Source organism: Spermophilus citellus (genome assembly GCF_964194105.1).
Source record: "Spermophilus citellus genome assembly, chromosome: 15".
NCBI classification, from domain to species: domain Eukaryota; kingdom Metazoa; phylum Chordata; class Mammalia; order Rodentia; family Sciuridae; genus Spermophilus; species Spermophilus citellus.
Window position 1 is genome coordinate 56,938,829 of NC_138195.1, and position 19,057 is coordinate 56,957,885.

Consider the following 19,057-nt stretch of genomic DNA (forward strand, 5'->3'; position numbering starts at 1 on the left):
CAGCCCATCCTGCTCTACGGAAAGAAAGTGCTTATCCACAGACCTCCAGAATGCTTTTGGAATAGGCCACAGGAAGAGGTGGGTTACCCGAACCAGGCAAGCCAGGCTCCAGCAAATGCCACCGTCAGCAATCACTTCCTCATTTGTAAACCAGCATCCATGTGACCCCATTATCCCTGTCTCTGTCACTTAGCTCTTGTTCATGGATTCATCCAATACCTATTTAGTGAACAGCTGCTGTTAGCCTGACACAGTGGGCGATAGGATGAGACCCTGTGAAGATCCTTGCCAGTTACCTCAGGAAAACATCCATCACCTCTCTACCTTGTCATGGCATCTGCAAATTAAAAAAAAAAAAGTGCTAAATGAGTAGGAAGTAAAAAATATTAATTATGGTGCAATTGTGTCCAAAGAAGTGAAATCAGGCATAATAATAAGGGCCTTCAAGATAATCCAAAGTTTCTTTCAGAATCTCTGCAAGTCTTTACCTCAAAACTAAACTTTTCCCCTTCTTTCCAGATAAATGAAACATGAACACTGAGCTTCACTGTGTACTTGGTTCGCAATAGAATTGTCCCGACTTTAAATGCATAGCCCATTTCAGGCCCATTCTGGATTTTTAAAATTTTCTGGGGTTTGACTGGGCATAGTGGCACATGCCTGCAATGCTGGAGAGTCAGGAGGCTGAAGCAGGAGGATCCCAAGTTTGAGGCCAGCCTTGGCAATTTAGTGAGAACTTGTCTTAAAATAAATAAAAAGAGCTGGAGACGTAGCTCAGAGGTAAAGCACCCCTGGATTCAATCCACAGTGCAAAAAAAAAATTGAGATTTTGATCAGGGCTCAGTTGTGCACACCTGTAATCCCAGCTATTTGGGGAGTGGGAGAAGTCAGCTGAGAAATCTGAGGTCAAGGTTAGTTTGGGCAACTTAGTGAGACCCAGTCTCAAGATAAAAAAATTTTAAAAGGGCTGGAAATATAGTTTAGTTGTAGAGCACCCCTGGATTCAATCCGCAGCACCACAAATAACAACAATAATAATAATTCTGGGATTTGACCTGAGAACGTAAATACCACCATTATTTCTTTTCTTTTCTTTCTTTTTTTTTTTTGTATTTTATTTAAAGATAGGGTCTCACTGAGTTGCTTATTGCTTTTGCTGAGGCTGGCTTCAATACCACCATTATTTCTAAGAACAATTTTTTTCCTAAATTCTTTTTCCCACCAAAAAAAAAAAAAAAAAAAAAAGGCCACATACATGCACTCTCCTGTTGTAACCAAGCTCTGGCCCTGCTGTCCCCTGGCTGGGTGGCTTTGGGAGCTGAGGACCCTCTTTGACCCATCCTGTCTCCCCAGTCTCAGTGGGCTCCGACAAGGACAAAAGGTTCTAAAATATCAAAATTGTCTTTTTTGAACAAGGGTTTGTTATGACTAGAATATTTATATGCCCCCAGAATTCACCAGTGGAAGCCCTGATCCCCAGTGTAGCTGTATGCTGGTTTGAGGTTTCTAACGAGTAAAGTTAAAGGGGGTCAAAGGGTGGAGCCCTGATCTTATAGGAAAGTGTCCTTAAGAGACACAGAAGGGAACTCTCTTCCTCCCTCTTTCCCAAAGACCTCATAAGTAGACAGTGAAAAGGCTGCGGAATGAAACCCCAGGAGGGAGCCTCCTTGACACCAACCTTGTCAGCAGCCCCTTCACCTCACCCTTTCATCCTCTAAGATTGTGGAAAAAATACTTTTTTGTTGTTTAACCGCCCCTCCCCCCGTCTATTGTATTTTCTTATAGCAATGCTAGGAAATTAATGCAACGTTCTGTTAAAGCTCATTGTTTAAAACAGTTGACCATGGGCGGGGGGGGGGGGAGAGGCAAGAGCATGGCGGGTGCCCTTCAACCCCTGGAACACCAGTGCCACTTGTTCTGCACAAGTGGCACTGGTATTCCAGGGGGTTCACCCCAGACCAGCAGGGTTGTACAAACTCCCACTTAAAAGGTGTGAAATTAGACTCCTAAGACTTTCTCATGTTCTAAGTAGTTGATTCTAGAATGTATTTAAGTGTTTTATCAAAGAAATATAAATACAGTAGACTAATATCCCCCAAGACACCTCATCTTCTTGCTGGGACATTTTTCCCTAGGAGGAAAGGGGCTATACATCTAATTGGGTAGCAAAAAAATAAATATCAGATACTGTCTAAACCATATCTATATTCCTTCTTAAAGGTAAAAGAGATTCTGAAAATTTTCCACATATATAAATAAATTCAACAGCAAGAAGATTGACCTAATTTATTTATATATTTTGGTTGTCACAAAAGTGATGAGATTTTGCTCAAATACAAGCTTGCTCTCCTTCTCACCACAAGTGCCTCGCTTCTGATGTTCCCAATCAGAGTAAATATTGTTACTATCTGTCCTGTCAAATTAGAAGAATTGGAGAGGAGGAAAGCAAAGATCTGAGACCTATGTATACTCCCCTGGCAGGTCAAGGAAGTGCAGTGCTTAATGGATACCACAAGGTGGCAGTGCCCTCTCAAGGATAGATTCATCCTGAGTCACCAGCCCTGGAGGTGCCTACAAGAGAAACTCCCAGCACTCAGAAGAGCCTGCTGGCAGAGCTGCTGGCTGGCGCCGCGGGTGGGGCTGTTGATTCCTGCGGGATCTTGTCTGCTCTTAGTGAGGAAGCCTCACGTCTAGCTTTTTCTACCTCAAGCGAAGACAGAATTCTGCATCTCTCCTTGAAAGAAACAACATTGCAAGCCCAGTTTCCAGAAGGGTCCCAGACAGGTACCTATCGAGTGCCCTTTTCTCTGTCTATGAAACAGCCATTGAAAGTCGAGCCAGTGCAAACCTCCAAAGCCTCCCCACACACCCCAGGATTTGTTTGGGAGATCTGGGTCAGAGTTTTTTAAATGTGAGACGTGGGCACACTCCCTGCATTTCTCTGACCTTGGATTAATTATCAGGAAACTAGGAATGATTATGCCCTATGCTGAGGTTACATGTGGGAACCATACTTTAAACTATGGTTTGTGGGGCTGGAGGTCATTTCAGGTACTGTGCCAGGAGAAGCAGTCTGTGCCTTGGGCAGAAGTACAATAAATGGCACTTAGTGATGGTGAGCAACATTTCTAAGGCAACGAGTGCTGGAAATGCCCTGAGTGAAGGCCAAAGACACAATTCCTAAATCTTCCCTCTCCCCTTCATTGTGAGAACCTGGCTGCTCCCCTCTGAAGCTGCTCCCTGACTCCAACACCACACACCTGTTCTCCCCTCTGTTCATCCAGCTCTCTGACAATGGCCTCCATTGTGTTCCCCAGCAGCAGCCTGGGCTCAGCTGCCCTTCCCTCTGCAGCTGTTGAACACCCGCAACTCCCTTGCCCTTCTTGGTAAGAGGAGGCAGCTTGGGAAGCACTTAGGTTCTGGTGCCGGGAAAAACCTGGGCATGAGTCCAAGATTTGCCACTTACTCTATATGACAAGTTTCTGATTTGCCAAACTGTAGTCGGGCTCCTGGACCTTTTCCTAGGCCCCTCAGTGTACTTCCTTGTAAACATTTTACAAAATGCTACCAAGTTAGTTCCGCATAACCCCTGTCCCCTCCCTCACTATCTGATAGGATTCCTCATCCTCCACCATCCCCCAGGCAATGTCCCATCACCCTGGTCTGTCTTCAGTGAAAATCCTGTTAGATCAGTGAAATCTTTTGGATCTGGAATATCTTCCAAAGGCACTTGTGTTAAAAGTATGATTCCCAGTCTGTGGTACTATTAGAAGGTGGGAGAACCTTTACTTATATTTACAGCAATGGTCCTAAGTTACATCTTCCTAACATTCCTTACTTGATTTCAAAAGTGTCATTGAATAACTTATTCTTTAGCAAATGTGTTTTTGAGCAAATTTCTTATCTCTGAGTTTGTTCCACTCACACAAAAAAAGAGGACTCTTCTAGACCTGAATCTGAATTTGCATTTTAAGGATCCCCCTCCCCAGGTAGTTTGTGTGGTCCTTAAAACTTGAGCAGCACAAAGATGTAGATGACAAGTGTCCAGGTCCCTCCCACAGAGATTCTGTTATAGCAGGTATGGAGGACTGACTGGGTGTAGGAATTTTTTAAACTCCTGGGGAACAGCTAGAATCGAAAACCATTCCATTTGGGGGGTATTACAAACACTTCCATTTCATTAAGGTAAGTTAGCTGAGATTTACTCTGAGTCATCTCTGAGGCTATGTATGTATATACATACATACACACACCCACACCCACACACACATTAATTTCTTCTTCAATCACCCTCATTTGTCCTCTGGCTTTGTCCCAATTCCAAAGGCCACAGACCAGCAGGAGAGCCTCAGCCCAAGGCATCCTACTTTATCACCATGACATCATTTACAAAATAATAGGTCCAGGTCTTGTAATAGAGGGATTAAAACAGAAAGAGAATAAAAGTACTGCTCAAGGTCATACAGTAAATGTGAAAGCATGGCTCCTGACTCCTGGCCCAGGGATTTTCAGATAACAGTGCTGGCCGTACATGTCCGAGGGCGTAAAGAGCAGCACTTCACAAACCAAAACTGCTTGGGAGTTCTTGCTCAATGCAGACTCTGGTTGCTTGGGTCTGGGGCAGGAACCAAGAGTCTGCAGTTGTAAAAGCTCCCCAGTGAAGCTGATGCTGCTGAAGTCATGGTCTGTTTGGCCAAAGCAACTGCTAGCTGCTGTCCTGCACTCCCCAGCACCTGACTCACCTCCCAGATGACTCACACCCAGGTTTCCAGCTTTATCACTGGACTCAGACCAGCAGATCTCCACGTCAAGCCTCGTCCCATCACTGGGTGTTGCTCTGGGAGCACCTTGCTACAGGTGTCCAACAACATTGTGCAACAAGTATTTGTTAAGCCTAGCTCTAAGTTAGGGACACAGTTTAAACAGGACAGCCAAGGGCCTCTGGGCTTACATACTGACAATAAACAAGTCAATGCATAAGAAATGTCCTAACAAATTGAGATAAGCACTGCAGAGGACAAAGAGTAACTGGGAGAGGGGTCAGGAAAGATTTCCTTGAGAAGGTGACTTTGAGCTGTGACTTAAAGGCTGAAATAAAGTAGTTGGGTGAAGGGTGAGAGGGACAGTGTTCCAGTCAGCAGGAACAGCAAGGGGAAAAGACCTTTGCTGCTCAGGGAACGTAAGGAGGCATGAGGCTGGGGAAGAGAGAATAAAGGAAGCCACAGGAGACACAGGTGCCATGTCTAACCACCAGGGCCAGAGCAGGGACAGGGAGAACAGAGAAGGGAAACTGGGTTCATTTTAAGAGCAAGCAAAAGACTTAGAAAAGTTCCGCCAGGAAAGTACCCAGAACTGGTTTCTGTTTTTAACTATCAATGGGCTGCTGTGTGGAGGGACATTAAAGGGCCCAACAGCAGAGGTAAGAAGGTAAAATGGGGGCTGTACCATAGTCCAGACCAGATACACAGCTGCCTTGGACTAGCTGGCAGTGATGGGAATGGTGAGATGCTAACAGATTTAATTATATGATTTTGGAAACATTACATGACTAGCTAATGGTTTAAATAATTTGTCATTTTGTATGCTTCTTTTTTTTAGTTCACAAAAAACCAATGTTTTAATTGTCTTTTTAAATAAAGGAAATAAACAGACTCACTCAAATGAGAAGTATGGTGGAATCCAGGCTTCAGGTGAGGTTCGATCAGGACTCTAGGCTTCTTTTCTATGATTCTAGCTCCTGGCCCTTGTCTCTTCCACCTTCTAGGTACCAGTTTATCCTAATGCTGACTTTGTTAATGACTACCAGATAACTTCAAGAACAAGGTATAGATATGACTGTGAGTTTAATTTCTTAATTAAAGGAGAACAAGCATCATTCCCATTTTGTCATAACACAAAAATCTTGAGCTTGGACTTTATTGGATGATGTCTAGACAAATTCCTGATGCCCGGAAAGTGGATCTGATTGTTGTCTCCGTACCCTCATTAATCCCCAGTTGCTGATGGATTCATTAGCTTAAATGGAAGTTACTGGAACAATCACACAGAGACAAAGATGAAAGCTTCCTAATCTCATCAATTTTACTGAATTACACTCATTGGAAGAGTATTGTGGATGACAAAGCTTTTAAGAATCATGTTCAGATTCTTGTTTTCCATACCCCTGCATATAGTCTCTATAAGAAGCCTACATGTGCAAATGTCAGAAAGGTTTCAGGAGCAATTTGAACCAGGCAACCTGAAGACTGTAATTTGCATGGGCAAATGAAGGTAGAGACATGGTCAATCTTAACCACCAAATGGCATAGGTGCTTAATAGTGGAAGAGGGCAATATGGATATTGAGAATAATACAATTTCTACCTGTAAACTGCATGAGGTTTGAAGGCATGGAAGACCATAAGAATGGCATCTAGGTTTTTGGAATTACCATATGCTAAGATGAGGAAGACAAGCCAGTCTTTGGTAGGAGTTATTATAGATGCCTCTTAGATTTCTGAATCCAGTGAGTATTTGGAAACATTGGCAGGAGATGAAGAGAGTTATCCTAGGTGGAGACGTCCACATCACATGATGTCTATCCTCTAGGAGTGGAAGCGAGTGACAAACTTCCTGTGACTCCAGCACAATCTTTTTTTTTTTTTTTTTTTTGTCAGTTCAAGAATCAGAATGAGGATAAACCTCTGACCAGAGAGTTAGGGCTGTGGTTATCTAAACCAAATAAGTCCATGAACATCAGCAATTGACAAGGATCTTAATGGACATGTGAACTGAGGAAAATTACAATGAAAATTTCTTCACACCCTTTGTTGTAGTCATCCCCAGAAAAACCAAAGGAGGCAAGGAGAAAGTGGATTCAGGGTCTCATTTTTCAGATGGAAAAACAGACATGCACAGGTTAAGTGGTGCCTCGGTTCACCCCAGAGCCTGAGTTGGAAATATACCCTCTTTATCCTGCATATGGCAGATAAGTCTATTCTTGGAAACAACATATCTACAAAGTGAGGATATCCTATGATTCAAATCAGTGATTTTTTTTTTTCAGGTGCTATGGGAGGTGGCTTAGCAGGGAGGTGGCAGATGAGGTGGAGAGAACCCTGGACTCCCAGTCACAACAGACACCTACTGTGGAGTGAGCCCTAGCTTTGCTATTCCCTTTCTGTGTGACTGTGGGTACATCAGCAAAATTTTCTGGGCTGCATTTTCATTTATCTAATTATGAATTGAATTAGATAAGTTGCTTTTAAACTTAAAAAAAAATCCTGAAGAATTTTCTTTGAGAAAAACCATACCAAAAGGTATAAATTAGAGAGATCCCAGCAGAATTTTCCCTATTAAATGTTTAAAGTAGGACATGGAGATAAGCCTCTCTCCCCAGAATTCCCATCCCAGAAGGTCTCAGATCCCCTCTGCTTTGCTTTATAAATCTGTGGGTTGCTTCTCTCTAGATAAATCTTGGGATTGCACCCTTTCCCTTAGTTCTAATGCCCCAATTACCATGGGAAAATCACCTTCCAACCCCTCTCTTTACACGTGGCCAGTATCACTAGAGAGCAGGTGTTTTCTGTTCATAGAACTATCTAAGCATGAGCCCCAGGGATGGAAAACCTCGGATGTTCAGTCCGCCTGAGTTTTACAAAAGGCCTTCATGGAATCTCCCACTCATTAGTAAGCTACAGAAACCATTGCTCACCAGTTGTTATTGGCAGGTGCATTTCCAAACCCTTGCTCAAGTTAAACAGAAAGTGACTAAAGGATTCCCTGAAGTTAGGAAAATCAAGAAGATGAAACACTCATAATTATAAAGCAGCAGTGGCTGACACTTTGTTATGGGTTTTACATGTGTCAACACATCTGATCCTCTGAGAAATACTAGGATCACAATATTATGATCTTCAGTTTTATTATCTGCATTGCATATATAAAAAATCCGAGGCTCCAAATGATTATGAAAACTGCCTCAAGGCACCCTATTATAAGTGACACAACAGAATAGAAGTGCCCAGAACAATCTAGATAGAAATGCAAGAATAGCTTTTCTAGGATTCTCCACCACACACAAACTGCTCAATGATTACCTTCTTTGAAGGTTCAATTATTCCTTCTTCCAACAGCATCTTGCTGTTTTTCAAGCACAGTTCTTTGTACTAGAGGGGTGGATAAGGAGTAAACAAGATGCAGTCCCTACCCTAGAGGAGCTCATAGCCTAGTAGGGGAATAATGTAGGTCATGCATTGCCACTTGTGACAAGTGCTATGGTGGAAGTTAGTTCAAACTACCATGTGGTGTCAGCAGAGATGATTTGGAGTAAGAACCTCTGAAAATCTTCTGTTCCACAAAATCATGATAATGTTGGCAAAAAATAAACAAAAATAAATGTTTTCATAACCCTGTCAAAATTCTGCAACTATCTGGGAAGTATTTATTCAAGAAAATTGCTGTCAGGCATGGTTATGCATGCTTGTAATCCCAGATACTTGGAAGGCTAAGGCAGGAGGATCTAGTTCTAGGCTAGTCTGAGCAACTTAGAGAGACTCTGTGTCAAAAATAAAAATAAAAACAGCTTGTGATATAGTTAGTGATAGAGTACTTGCCGAACATGCATGAAGCTGTGGGTTCAATGCCCAGTGATAGATAGATAGATAGGTAGATAGGTAGATAGATAGATAGATAGATAGATAGAATAAAGGAAAAAAGAAAAGAGACAATTGCTGAATCTCATTTTAAATAAAAAACTATGATATGTGCAAAGAAGAAAGAAAAAAATATGTCTCATACATAAGAAAAGCATAGTCAACAGAAACTGTGCTTTAAGAAGCTTCAGACAACTATAATCCTACTTGGGAGGCTGAATCACAAGTTCAAGGCTAGTCTCAGCAATTTAGTGATAGCTTGTATTAAAAAAAAAACCTGTGGATGTAGCTCAATGGTAAAGTGCCTCCTGGGTTCAATCCACAGTCCAAAATAATAATAATAATAGTAATAATGAGGAGGAGAATAAAGAGGAGGAGGAGAAGAAGAGAAGGAGGAGGAGATAATAACAGCCTCACACATTGGTTTGCTAAACAGAGACTTTAAATCAGTCATTTAATAATATTCAAATAACTAAAGGTACTAAACAGAGACTTTAAATCAGTCATTTAATAATATTCAAATAACTAAAGGAAATCATCCAAATAACTAAAGAAAACTAGAGGACTAATGACTAAACAAGTATAGAATATCAATAAAGGGCTGGGGATGTGGCTCAAGCGGTAGCGCGCTCGCCTGGCATGCTTGCGGCCCGGGTTCGATCCTCAGCACCACATACCAACAAAGATGTTGTGTCCGCCGAGAACTAAAAAGTAAATATTAAAAATTCTCTCTCTCTCTCTCTCTGTCTCTCTCCTCTCTCACTCTCTCTTAAAAAAAAGAATATCAATAAAGAGAAATTATTTTTTTAAAAATAGAAATTGTAAAGTTAAAAAATGCAATAGCAGAAATGAAAGCTGTAGCTCAATGGAATACTTGAACAGGATGGATAAAGGAACCTGAAGATAGGTCATCGGATAATTTTGGTGTAATGAACAGAAAGAAGAAAGATTTTGATCTGATACACCATTGAGGATACCAACATGAACATAATGAGGCTTCCAAAAAGAGAGAAGAGAGAGGAAGGGAATAAAGAATATTTGAATAAATGATGGTCAAAATTTTGACAACTTTGATAAAAAATTAATCTGCACATCCAAAAACCCCAATGAACTTCAAGTAGGAAAATCTGAGAGATTAAATCACAATCAACCTGTTAAAAGATAAAGAAAAAGAGAGACTCTTTAAAGAAGCAACTCATCACATAAATAGTATCCTCAGTTAGATTAATAGTTAATTTTTCAACAAAAGTCATGGAAGCAGGAATCAATGAAATAACATATTCAACATGATGAAAGATAAAAAGATAAATTATCCTTCAAAACCAAAAGAGAAATTAAGACATTCCAAAATTAGAAAGAAGTTAACAACAACAGCAAAACAAATAACAAAAATACCAGAGAAGTCATTGCCAGTTCTCTACAAGAAATATTAAAGGAGTTCTCCAAGGCAGAAATGAAGGGTCATCTGTGTATTAACTAGAATCTCCAGGAACAAACTTGGGTATCTAAGTTTGTATCTAACTTGGGCTGCAAACAAACTATCACATAGTGGGTGCTTAAACAATGGAAATTAATGTTTTTTTTACAGTTCTGGAATGTAGACATTTCAGGGTGCCAACATAGTTAGAGTGGTTTTGGGTTAAAACTCTCTTTTTAGCCTACAAATGGTTGCTTTCTTGCTGTGTCCTCACCTAACAGAAACAAAGAATAACATCCGCCCCCCCCCCCAAATCTTCTCATAAGGCCACCAATTCTATCAGACTAAGACTTCAGAGTTATGACATCACTTAACCTTAATTATGTGATAGAATTCATAATATTCTCCAAATATAATTATATTGGGGATTACAGTTTTAATATATGAATTTGGGGAGCAGGGGAGATATATAATTCAGTCCATAAAAACAAGCAAAGGAAACTACATAGATAAATATAAAAGACAGTGTTCCATGTATATTTTCTATGTAACTTTTTACTCTAGTTGATTTCAAAAGCAACTGATAAAGCCATAATAAACCTACATTGGTGGGTATCCTAAGTGTGCAATTTGTACAGCGATAATACCACAAAAGTGTGGATAGGGAAGGGGTAATTGGAGATCTAAAAAGACAAAGATTTTGTAAAGTGTTAAAATTAAGTTGGTATTATCTGAAGTACTTGTTATAAATTAGATGTCAATTGTAATGGCTAGGGCAACCCCAAAGAAAAAGCATAGTAAAAGAAATGATAAGGAAATTAAAATGGTACATCAGAAAGTATATACTTTGTATAAAAGAAAATCAGTAATGGGGGAATAGAGAAACAAAAAAGACACAGAACATATAGAGAACACTTTAGCAAAATAGAAGGCGTGAATCCTATATTAACAGTAATTATATTAAATGTAAATGAATCACATACTCTCAATATAAAGCAGAGATTTCTAGAATGGACTTTAAAACATGATACAACCATATATATCTAAAAGAGACATATTTTAAGTTGAGGGTTGAAGTTTAAAAATATGGGAAAAGATGTATCATAAAAACAGTAACCAAAAAAGAATTGGAATGGCTATACTAATATCAGATAAACTAGACTTGGTGGCAAAAATAAATAGTAGAATAAATTGGATTTAACTTTCCTATGTTTATATATGAATACATGACCTGTGTAAATCTACATCACGCATAACCACAAGAGTGGGAAGTTATAGTCCATGTATGCATAATATGTCAAAATACACTCCACTGTTATGTATATATCTAAAAAGAACAAATAATAATTTAAAAAGTCTTACCAGACACAAAGAGAATCATGTAGTGATAAGAGCATCAATCCATCAAGAAGATATACTCATTGTAAACATACATACACCTAACAACACAACCCCAAAGCCGATGCAGCAAACACTGACAGAATTGAAAAAAGAAATAGACAATTTAACATTGAATACAAAAATAGAAAATATCAATGAAATGGTTATTTTGACAAAACCATAAACCAACTAAATAATAGAAAGGTGGGGAACACTACCATTGACCTATGGGGAGGCAGGAGAAGAGGAAATTCTAGGGGCTGAGTGTCAGGGTGTAGAGGGACATTATCATGTGACTTGTGTCTTGCATTCACCAAGCAGTATGCTTCAGTGTGATTGTGCCATAGAAGCAATGCTGATAAGGAATTCATGGCCTAATACCAGGGCCCATTAGGTTGCTCATTGATCTGAATAGGAGACAGAGGACAGAATCATCAGACAAGCAGTAGTAGTAGGAGCACCTTGGATGAAGGATAGATTTGGAAATGAGAGTTATGGACAGAATGGTATCCTAACTCTAACTCCAGGTCCTGGAGCAGGGCATGTTCATCTTTAGAGTAGGAGGTAGCCTTTCCTCCAGTTCTCTGCTCCTTAGTATTGCTGAGGTTGAAGAAAATCACACCTTTCTAATTGATATATTTTGTTTCTTTCCTGTGAAGAAGCTTTTTAATTTGATGCCATCCCATTTACTGATTTTTTTATTTTACCTCTTGCATCTTAGGAGTCTTGTTAAGGAAGTCAGTTCATGAGCTGATCCATACGAGTGTTGGGCCTACATTTTCTTCTACAGATGCAGGGTTTCCGGTCTAATTCCTAGGTCTTTGATGAGAGAGGCACTAATTGACGATCACTGGAAATTGAACCCAGGGACGCTCTGCCACCAAGTTACATACTCAGCCCTTTTTATTATTTTTTTTTATTTTTAGACAGAGTTTCCTTGAGTTGCTGGGGCTGGCCTCAAATCCTCCTGCCTGGATCTCTCAAGTTACTGGGATTACAGGTATGTGCTACCACATCCAGCCATAAATGAAAAGAAAGGAGGGATATGGGAGGAGGCTGGACAGGAAGAAGAGATCTGACCATATAATCCCTTATATGCCTCATAAAGGATTTGGGGCCTTGTGCAATTGAAAGGCACTGAAGGAGTATAAGCAAAGGCTAGTATAATCCACCATATGCTTCAGCATTCTGGCATAAAGAACAGTCTTTAGTGGAAAGAGTGGATGCAGAGAGACCAGTTAAAAACTACTGATGGACATCCAGGTGGTAGATGTTGATCACTTGGACTGTGATAGTGTCAGTGGAAAAGGAAAAAAGAATACTGGAAGATGACTAGATTTATGGGGAAAGATCACGCGTTCAGCCTGTTTTTGCTGTGTTTGATGTGCCATGGTGACGGCGAACGGGGAAGTAGAGAAAGCAATTGAATATACAAATTTGGAACTCAATGAAGTCTGTATAGAATATAGATGCTTAAGTCTTTGCTCTAAGGTTGATAACCAAAGCTGTGGTTCTGTGTGAGACTTTTTAGAGTGATTATAACTGAACAGAAAGGAGACTGGACCAAATCTTGAATAACTCCAATATATTTAACAGCCTGTTAAGAGAGGAAGTATCTGCAGAGGAGACAGAATGGGGATCCAAAATAGTAGGAGGAAAACCTGGAGTCAGGGTGCTCAGGAGTGTGGGAGGAGGGGATTTCCAGAAGGAAAGAATGGTCAGATAAAGGCAAGGACTAAAAAAATGTCCACATGTCCACTGCATTTGGTAACTGTTGATCTGAGCAAGAGCTGTTTGAGTGAGAGGAAGAGAAAAGAAGGCAGACTGGAAAAAAAGATGATTATTTTAAGAATTTTAGAAGAGATAGAAGAAAGAAATAAGGTAAGATGAAGGAGAGTGGGAGTTTTGTGTGCTTTTGTTTAGCAAGGAAACAATTGAACAAGTTTAAATGTTAATGCAAAAAATTGACTGAGAAGGAGTAATTAGTGAAAAAGATAAGCAATAATTAGTTGTGCAGAGCTCTGAGAAAGAGATAGGACCCGTGCAGGAGGACAGGTAGAAGGGGGCTGTTTGGGATGAGTTTATGGAATTGGCGGCAGAAATTGGTGGGAATTTCCATGTGATGACTTCAATTTTTGTAGAGAAGGAAGAAATCTGTAGTTAATAAGGGAGGACATACGATCATCAGAAAGTTGAGAAGAATTTAAATAATAGTTGGGTTCCACTGAAGAGTGGCATAGGAGAACATGAAAAGGTGTTCAACATTCTTAGGCATTAGGGAAGTACAAGCCAAAACCACAATGAGAGAACTGCTTTCAAGAAAATGGAATAGGTGTACGTTTCTCCATTCCTCCTGCTGAGCACAACTAAAATCTCTACATGTTTTATCTTATAAAACATAGGAAGAGGGAAAGATGAGAGAAGGGGAATTGCCTGGAGACCTCAGGATGGAGGAATGACGTAGTGGCAAGGAGGAATGACGTAGTGGTAAATTCCTCGGGATTTCTTTCTGCCTTATACATCCCAAATTTGAAATCAAATAATCCAGTAGCCACATAAAGACACTTGATGTTAAACAAAGAAAGAAAGAAAGAAAGAAAGAAAGAAAGAAAGAAAGAAAGAGCATCCCCAAGAAAAAGCCTCAAATCTTTAGTTAAATGAATAGAAAAAAAAGAAAGTCCAGAAAAGCAGGAGAACAACTTCCCCCACCCCAGCCAAACATCACGAAAAAGACTGTGATTCCCATCCCCACCCATAGCAGCATCATCGAGTGTGGAAGGATCCTAGATTCCTACTCTTGCAAGGTGGTAGCAAGACACCCAAGACCCTGCTGAGATGGCAGGAACCTGAGACACTCCTCAACAGCCAGTAAGGAGCCCACCTAAGACTGTCATCAGGTGGGGAGTCTGGGCTTCTACCTCTTCCTGGCAGTAAGAAAAATCATTCAGTTGCCAGTTGAATGGTTTCCTTCTAAGCTCAGGAGGGAGAAACGATTTCGTCTCTCACCCATCTTACTGGACGTCCTAGAAATTCTAACTTGTACAATTAAGGTAAGAAAAGTAAATGAAAGTCATACAGATGGAGAAGGAAGGAATACACTGACTCTGTGTGCAGCTGACATGGTTGTTTACATAGCAAATCTCAAGTAATCTGAAATAAACTTGTATAAATAACGACAGCTCAGTATCAATGCATGATACATACAAGCAATTGCACTTCTATAAGCAACCGGCATGTGGAAATAAAGTTGAAATGCAACGCCATTTATAATTTCTCAGAAAAATAAATACTTAGGTATAAATTTGAAAACAAAACACATACAGGACTTGTATGCTGAACAGTATTCAATGCTGCTGGGAGAACGCTAAAGAAATAGGAGACACATTGGGTTCATGGATCAGAAGAGCCAACATGGCAGAGATGTCAATTTCCCCCAAATTGATATACAAGTGTAACACAATGGCTGTTAAAGTCCTAGAAATTTTAGATTATTCTCAAATTTATACAAAAAGGCAAAGGAGCTAGAATATCTTTTTAAATTAAAAAAAAGAAAGAAAAAATAAATTAGAAGGATTTATTCCACTGAATTTTTGGACAAATGTGTAGAGAAAACTCAGTGGAAGAAGGATAGTCTTTTGAACAAATGATGTATGAATTCCCATAAGCACAATAAATAAACAAACAAATAAAAATGAATCTTGACCTGTCTCATGTTAGAGAAAAATAAACTCAAAATGGATTGTGGATATAAATATAAAATGTAAAACTATAAAATCTTTAAAAAAAACTTAGGAGAAAATCAATGGATACAAGGCCATACAAAGTGTTTTTGGACTTGATAGCAAAATAAAAGGAAAACCTAAGAAATTGAACTTCATCAGGTTAAGATCTGTTGCTCTGTAAAAAAAAAAAGCTTGTTAAGAGATGAAAGGAAAAGATCCAGAATGGAAGCCAACAAACAAAAACACATGCAACTAGAAAGTGGGCAAATAAGGGAACACATTTTATTGAATAGAATACACAGATGGCAAATAAGCACATGAAAAGATGTTTGACTTCATTAACCATTAAGAAAATGCTAATTAGAGGCTGGGGCTATAGCTCAGTGACAGAGCACTGCCTATCAATGCATGCGGCACTGGGTTCAATCCTTAGCACCACATATAAACAAACAAAATTAAGGCATGCTGTTCATCTACAAATGCAAACATTTTTTAAAAAACAAAATGCTAATGAAAACAATAAAGAGATAGTCCCACATAGCTACTAAAATGACTAAAATTAAAAATAGAGACAACACTAAGGGCTGGGGATGTGGCTCAAGCGGTAGCGCGCTCGTCTGGCATGCGTGCGGCCCGGGTTCGATCCTCAGCACCACATACAAAGATGTTGTGTCAGCCGAAAACTAAAAAATAAATATTAAAAATTCTCTCTCACTCTCTCTCCTCTCTCACTCTCTCTTAAAAAAAAAATTCTCTCTCTCTCTCTCTCCCTCTATCACTCTCTCTTTAAAAAAAAAAGACAACACTAAATGCTGGTGAAGATGCAAATAAACTTCATCACTCACACATTGCTAGTGGGAATGTCAACTGTATTTACCTATAAGCAGTATATGTAAATGGTACTGCCACTCTGGAAAACAGCCTGGAAATTCCTTTAAAAAATGAATATGTGCCAGTCATGGTGGCAAATGCTTGTTATCTCAGCTACTCAGGAGGCTGAGGTGAGAAGATTGTGAGTTCAAGACTAGCCTGGGCAACATAGTGAGACCTCCAAGTCATTAAAAATATACTGGGTTTGTGGCTCAGTGGCAGAGTAATTGCTAAGCATGTGTGAGGCACTGAGTTTGATTCACCACATATAAATAAATAAAATAAAGATCCATTGACAACTAAAAAAAATACTGAACCTGCAACCAGCAGAAACTACATCCTAAGCATTTATCTCAGAGAACTGTTCATATGCACGCGCGCACACACACACAAACACATACACAAACCTATACACAAATATTCACAGGTGACTTTTCTTAAATTAGTCTCAAGGTGGAATCCCTACAACTATCTTTCAATAGGATAATGGTTTAAAAAACTGTGGCACATGCATCCAAAGAATACTGTTCAGTAATGTAATTTTAAAAATAGAAGAATGAACTATTGATACTACCTGGATAAATCTTCAGAGTATTCTGCCAAGTGCAAAATCCCTGTCACAAAGAGTTACATAATATTTGACCCCACTTCCATAACATCTTTCAAATGACAAAATTTTAGAGATGCAGGACAGATTACTAGTTGTCAAGAGTTAAGGATGAGGACTGGGAGCAGGAAGAAGGAGGGGGTGATACGAAAGGACAACCGGAAGGCTCCTGGTGATGTCTGTGTGGTGTTAGAACTGTTTAGCATCTTGACAGTACTGGGGGATGCCCAGCCCTCCACACACACGAGGAGAAGTAAATTTTAAAATCTGAATTACATCACTGTTAATATACTTGTGATGTTATGCTATCATTCCGCAAAATACCACCATTGGAGGAAACTGGTCAAAGTACAGGAAAGACTTCTGTATGATTTCTAAGAACTGTATGTGAATCTATACTTTAATGTATCTATCTACTATTTACCTATATAAATTGATAACATTATAGAATACATGTTGCTATGTCTATCTATCCAGACTGGAGACAGAGGGGGTGGAGTTGGGACAGCAGTGAAGACTCAATGAGATCAGCAATCTTAGACCTGTTGTTTAACTTGCTCTAGCAGCACATGTGCCCAGAGGAGGCCCTGAGAGGGAAGCTAGTTGTATCCATCCACTGAGGGTTTCATTGATGACACTGAGAAAAAGACAGAAATGTAAGGAGGTTTAGGGCCATGATGGTCCAGAGATAACAAAGAAAAAGAGGGCGATGCTTTAGGTGAAAGCAAAGGAGCCAACTGACTAACAGTCTTACTGAGGTCAAAGATCACAGTGTGGTTTGTAAGAACTCAGGCTGGATGGGGAGGAGCAGTTGAGAGAAAGATGCTTTAATTAGAGACTATGCAGATGGACAGTTCAGAGGGGAAGAAAGGTCAAGAATGACCGTGAGAATCATGGATGAAGTGGAGTGGACAAGAAGTTCATTGATAACAGGAAATCAAAAAAATGAGGATCCTGGAGAGTGGATCCTGAAATCATCAGTTATGGTTAGCTGACAGGATGAAAAGCAAGACTGCAGACCAGGAATCTAATGCATCAGCCTGTGAGTGGTGTGACAGCTTTGTAATGTGTCAACTTAGCCGTGCATCCGTATGTTCCCGGCACCCCTTCCCTGTTCATCTTCAGCCAGGATGGGCCACCAGAGACAATTTGCAAGGCATTTGGAGAGCAGGAACAAAATAATAGCCATAGTTCTCTGGCACTTAGAAGGTCTGTGCAGGACACCCGGCAGTTGGTACACTTGGTCATTTATGGGTCACCTTGTTGGCATGGAACACCAACCAGGCCTGCACATGTTCTCCATCCTTTCTTGAATCTGACTTCAGCTTAATGCTCATGGGTCAGGTGTATGCTTAGCTCCATGAAGAAGTGCACCAGTGTTTCCAGGACACCACGTACTCAAAGTTCTAGGCCGTGGTATGGTATCATAGGGTCCAGGCCCTCTGTGTACATTCCAAGTCACCCCCAGGATCCAGCATGTCCTTGTTCTCCTCTGATGTACATCCATCCTCTCTCCTCTTCCCTTCCCTTCCTTTCCCGTCCCGACCTGCCCTGAGGAATACAAGCTTCAGTATCAGAGATGAAGATAACAGCCTCTAGAAAGTAGGTGACGACCTTTCAAAAAGTGTGTAAAGTCAAATCCTTGTAATAAAATTGTGATGACATATAATATCCTAGTGATCTATTGCTTTCATTGAATTCTGACTGTGTGGGAATTTTGACAAGAATATATTTAACAGTTTCTAGGAAGATAAAAAATAAAGGGAACCTCACTTCAGGTCAAAAGAGATTGCTATTTGAGACTTTTCCAGAATAATTATGACTCTTTCCACGAAATTGCCATCCAGCACCCATCCCTCATGTCTGTCCTCATGGTAATAAAGGTCTGGTATACACCTGGTGCTGGTGTGCTTTTCTATACAGAACACATATTATAAGTGGATGGTACAATTAATCAAATGAATGAGGAAAGCTACATTCCAAACATTCTGTCCCACATCCAGCTATCTCAGGAGGAAAACACATTTTCTGTATGAGAACCCTTGGATTTAAACATTTAATTTAAGGTTTGGAGGAAATAAAGAGGGGAGATTGTGATGTCTTCTTTATCTGTTTTACATTGACCTGTATATCTGCTTTATATTTACCTTTTTACAAGGTAAATATTTATTAACTGCTTGTATTCTTAGTTCTTCATATTAAAGTTTTGAGTGAAAAGCAGAATCTATGATGTTGGGGTGACAATATTTGGCTTCCTTGGAGTTCATTTGTGAGATTTATGTTGTGAAAGAATCAAATGTTAATAATCACCATCATACCTTGATATAAAAACTACATTCCCTTCCCTCTCCTTCATTGTATACTGCTCTGAAAATGTTTCAAATACTTCTAAAGACAACTCCCTTGGCAGTAGTCTCACAACATCCTCC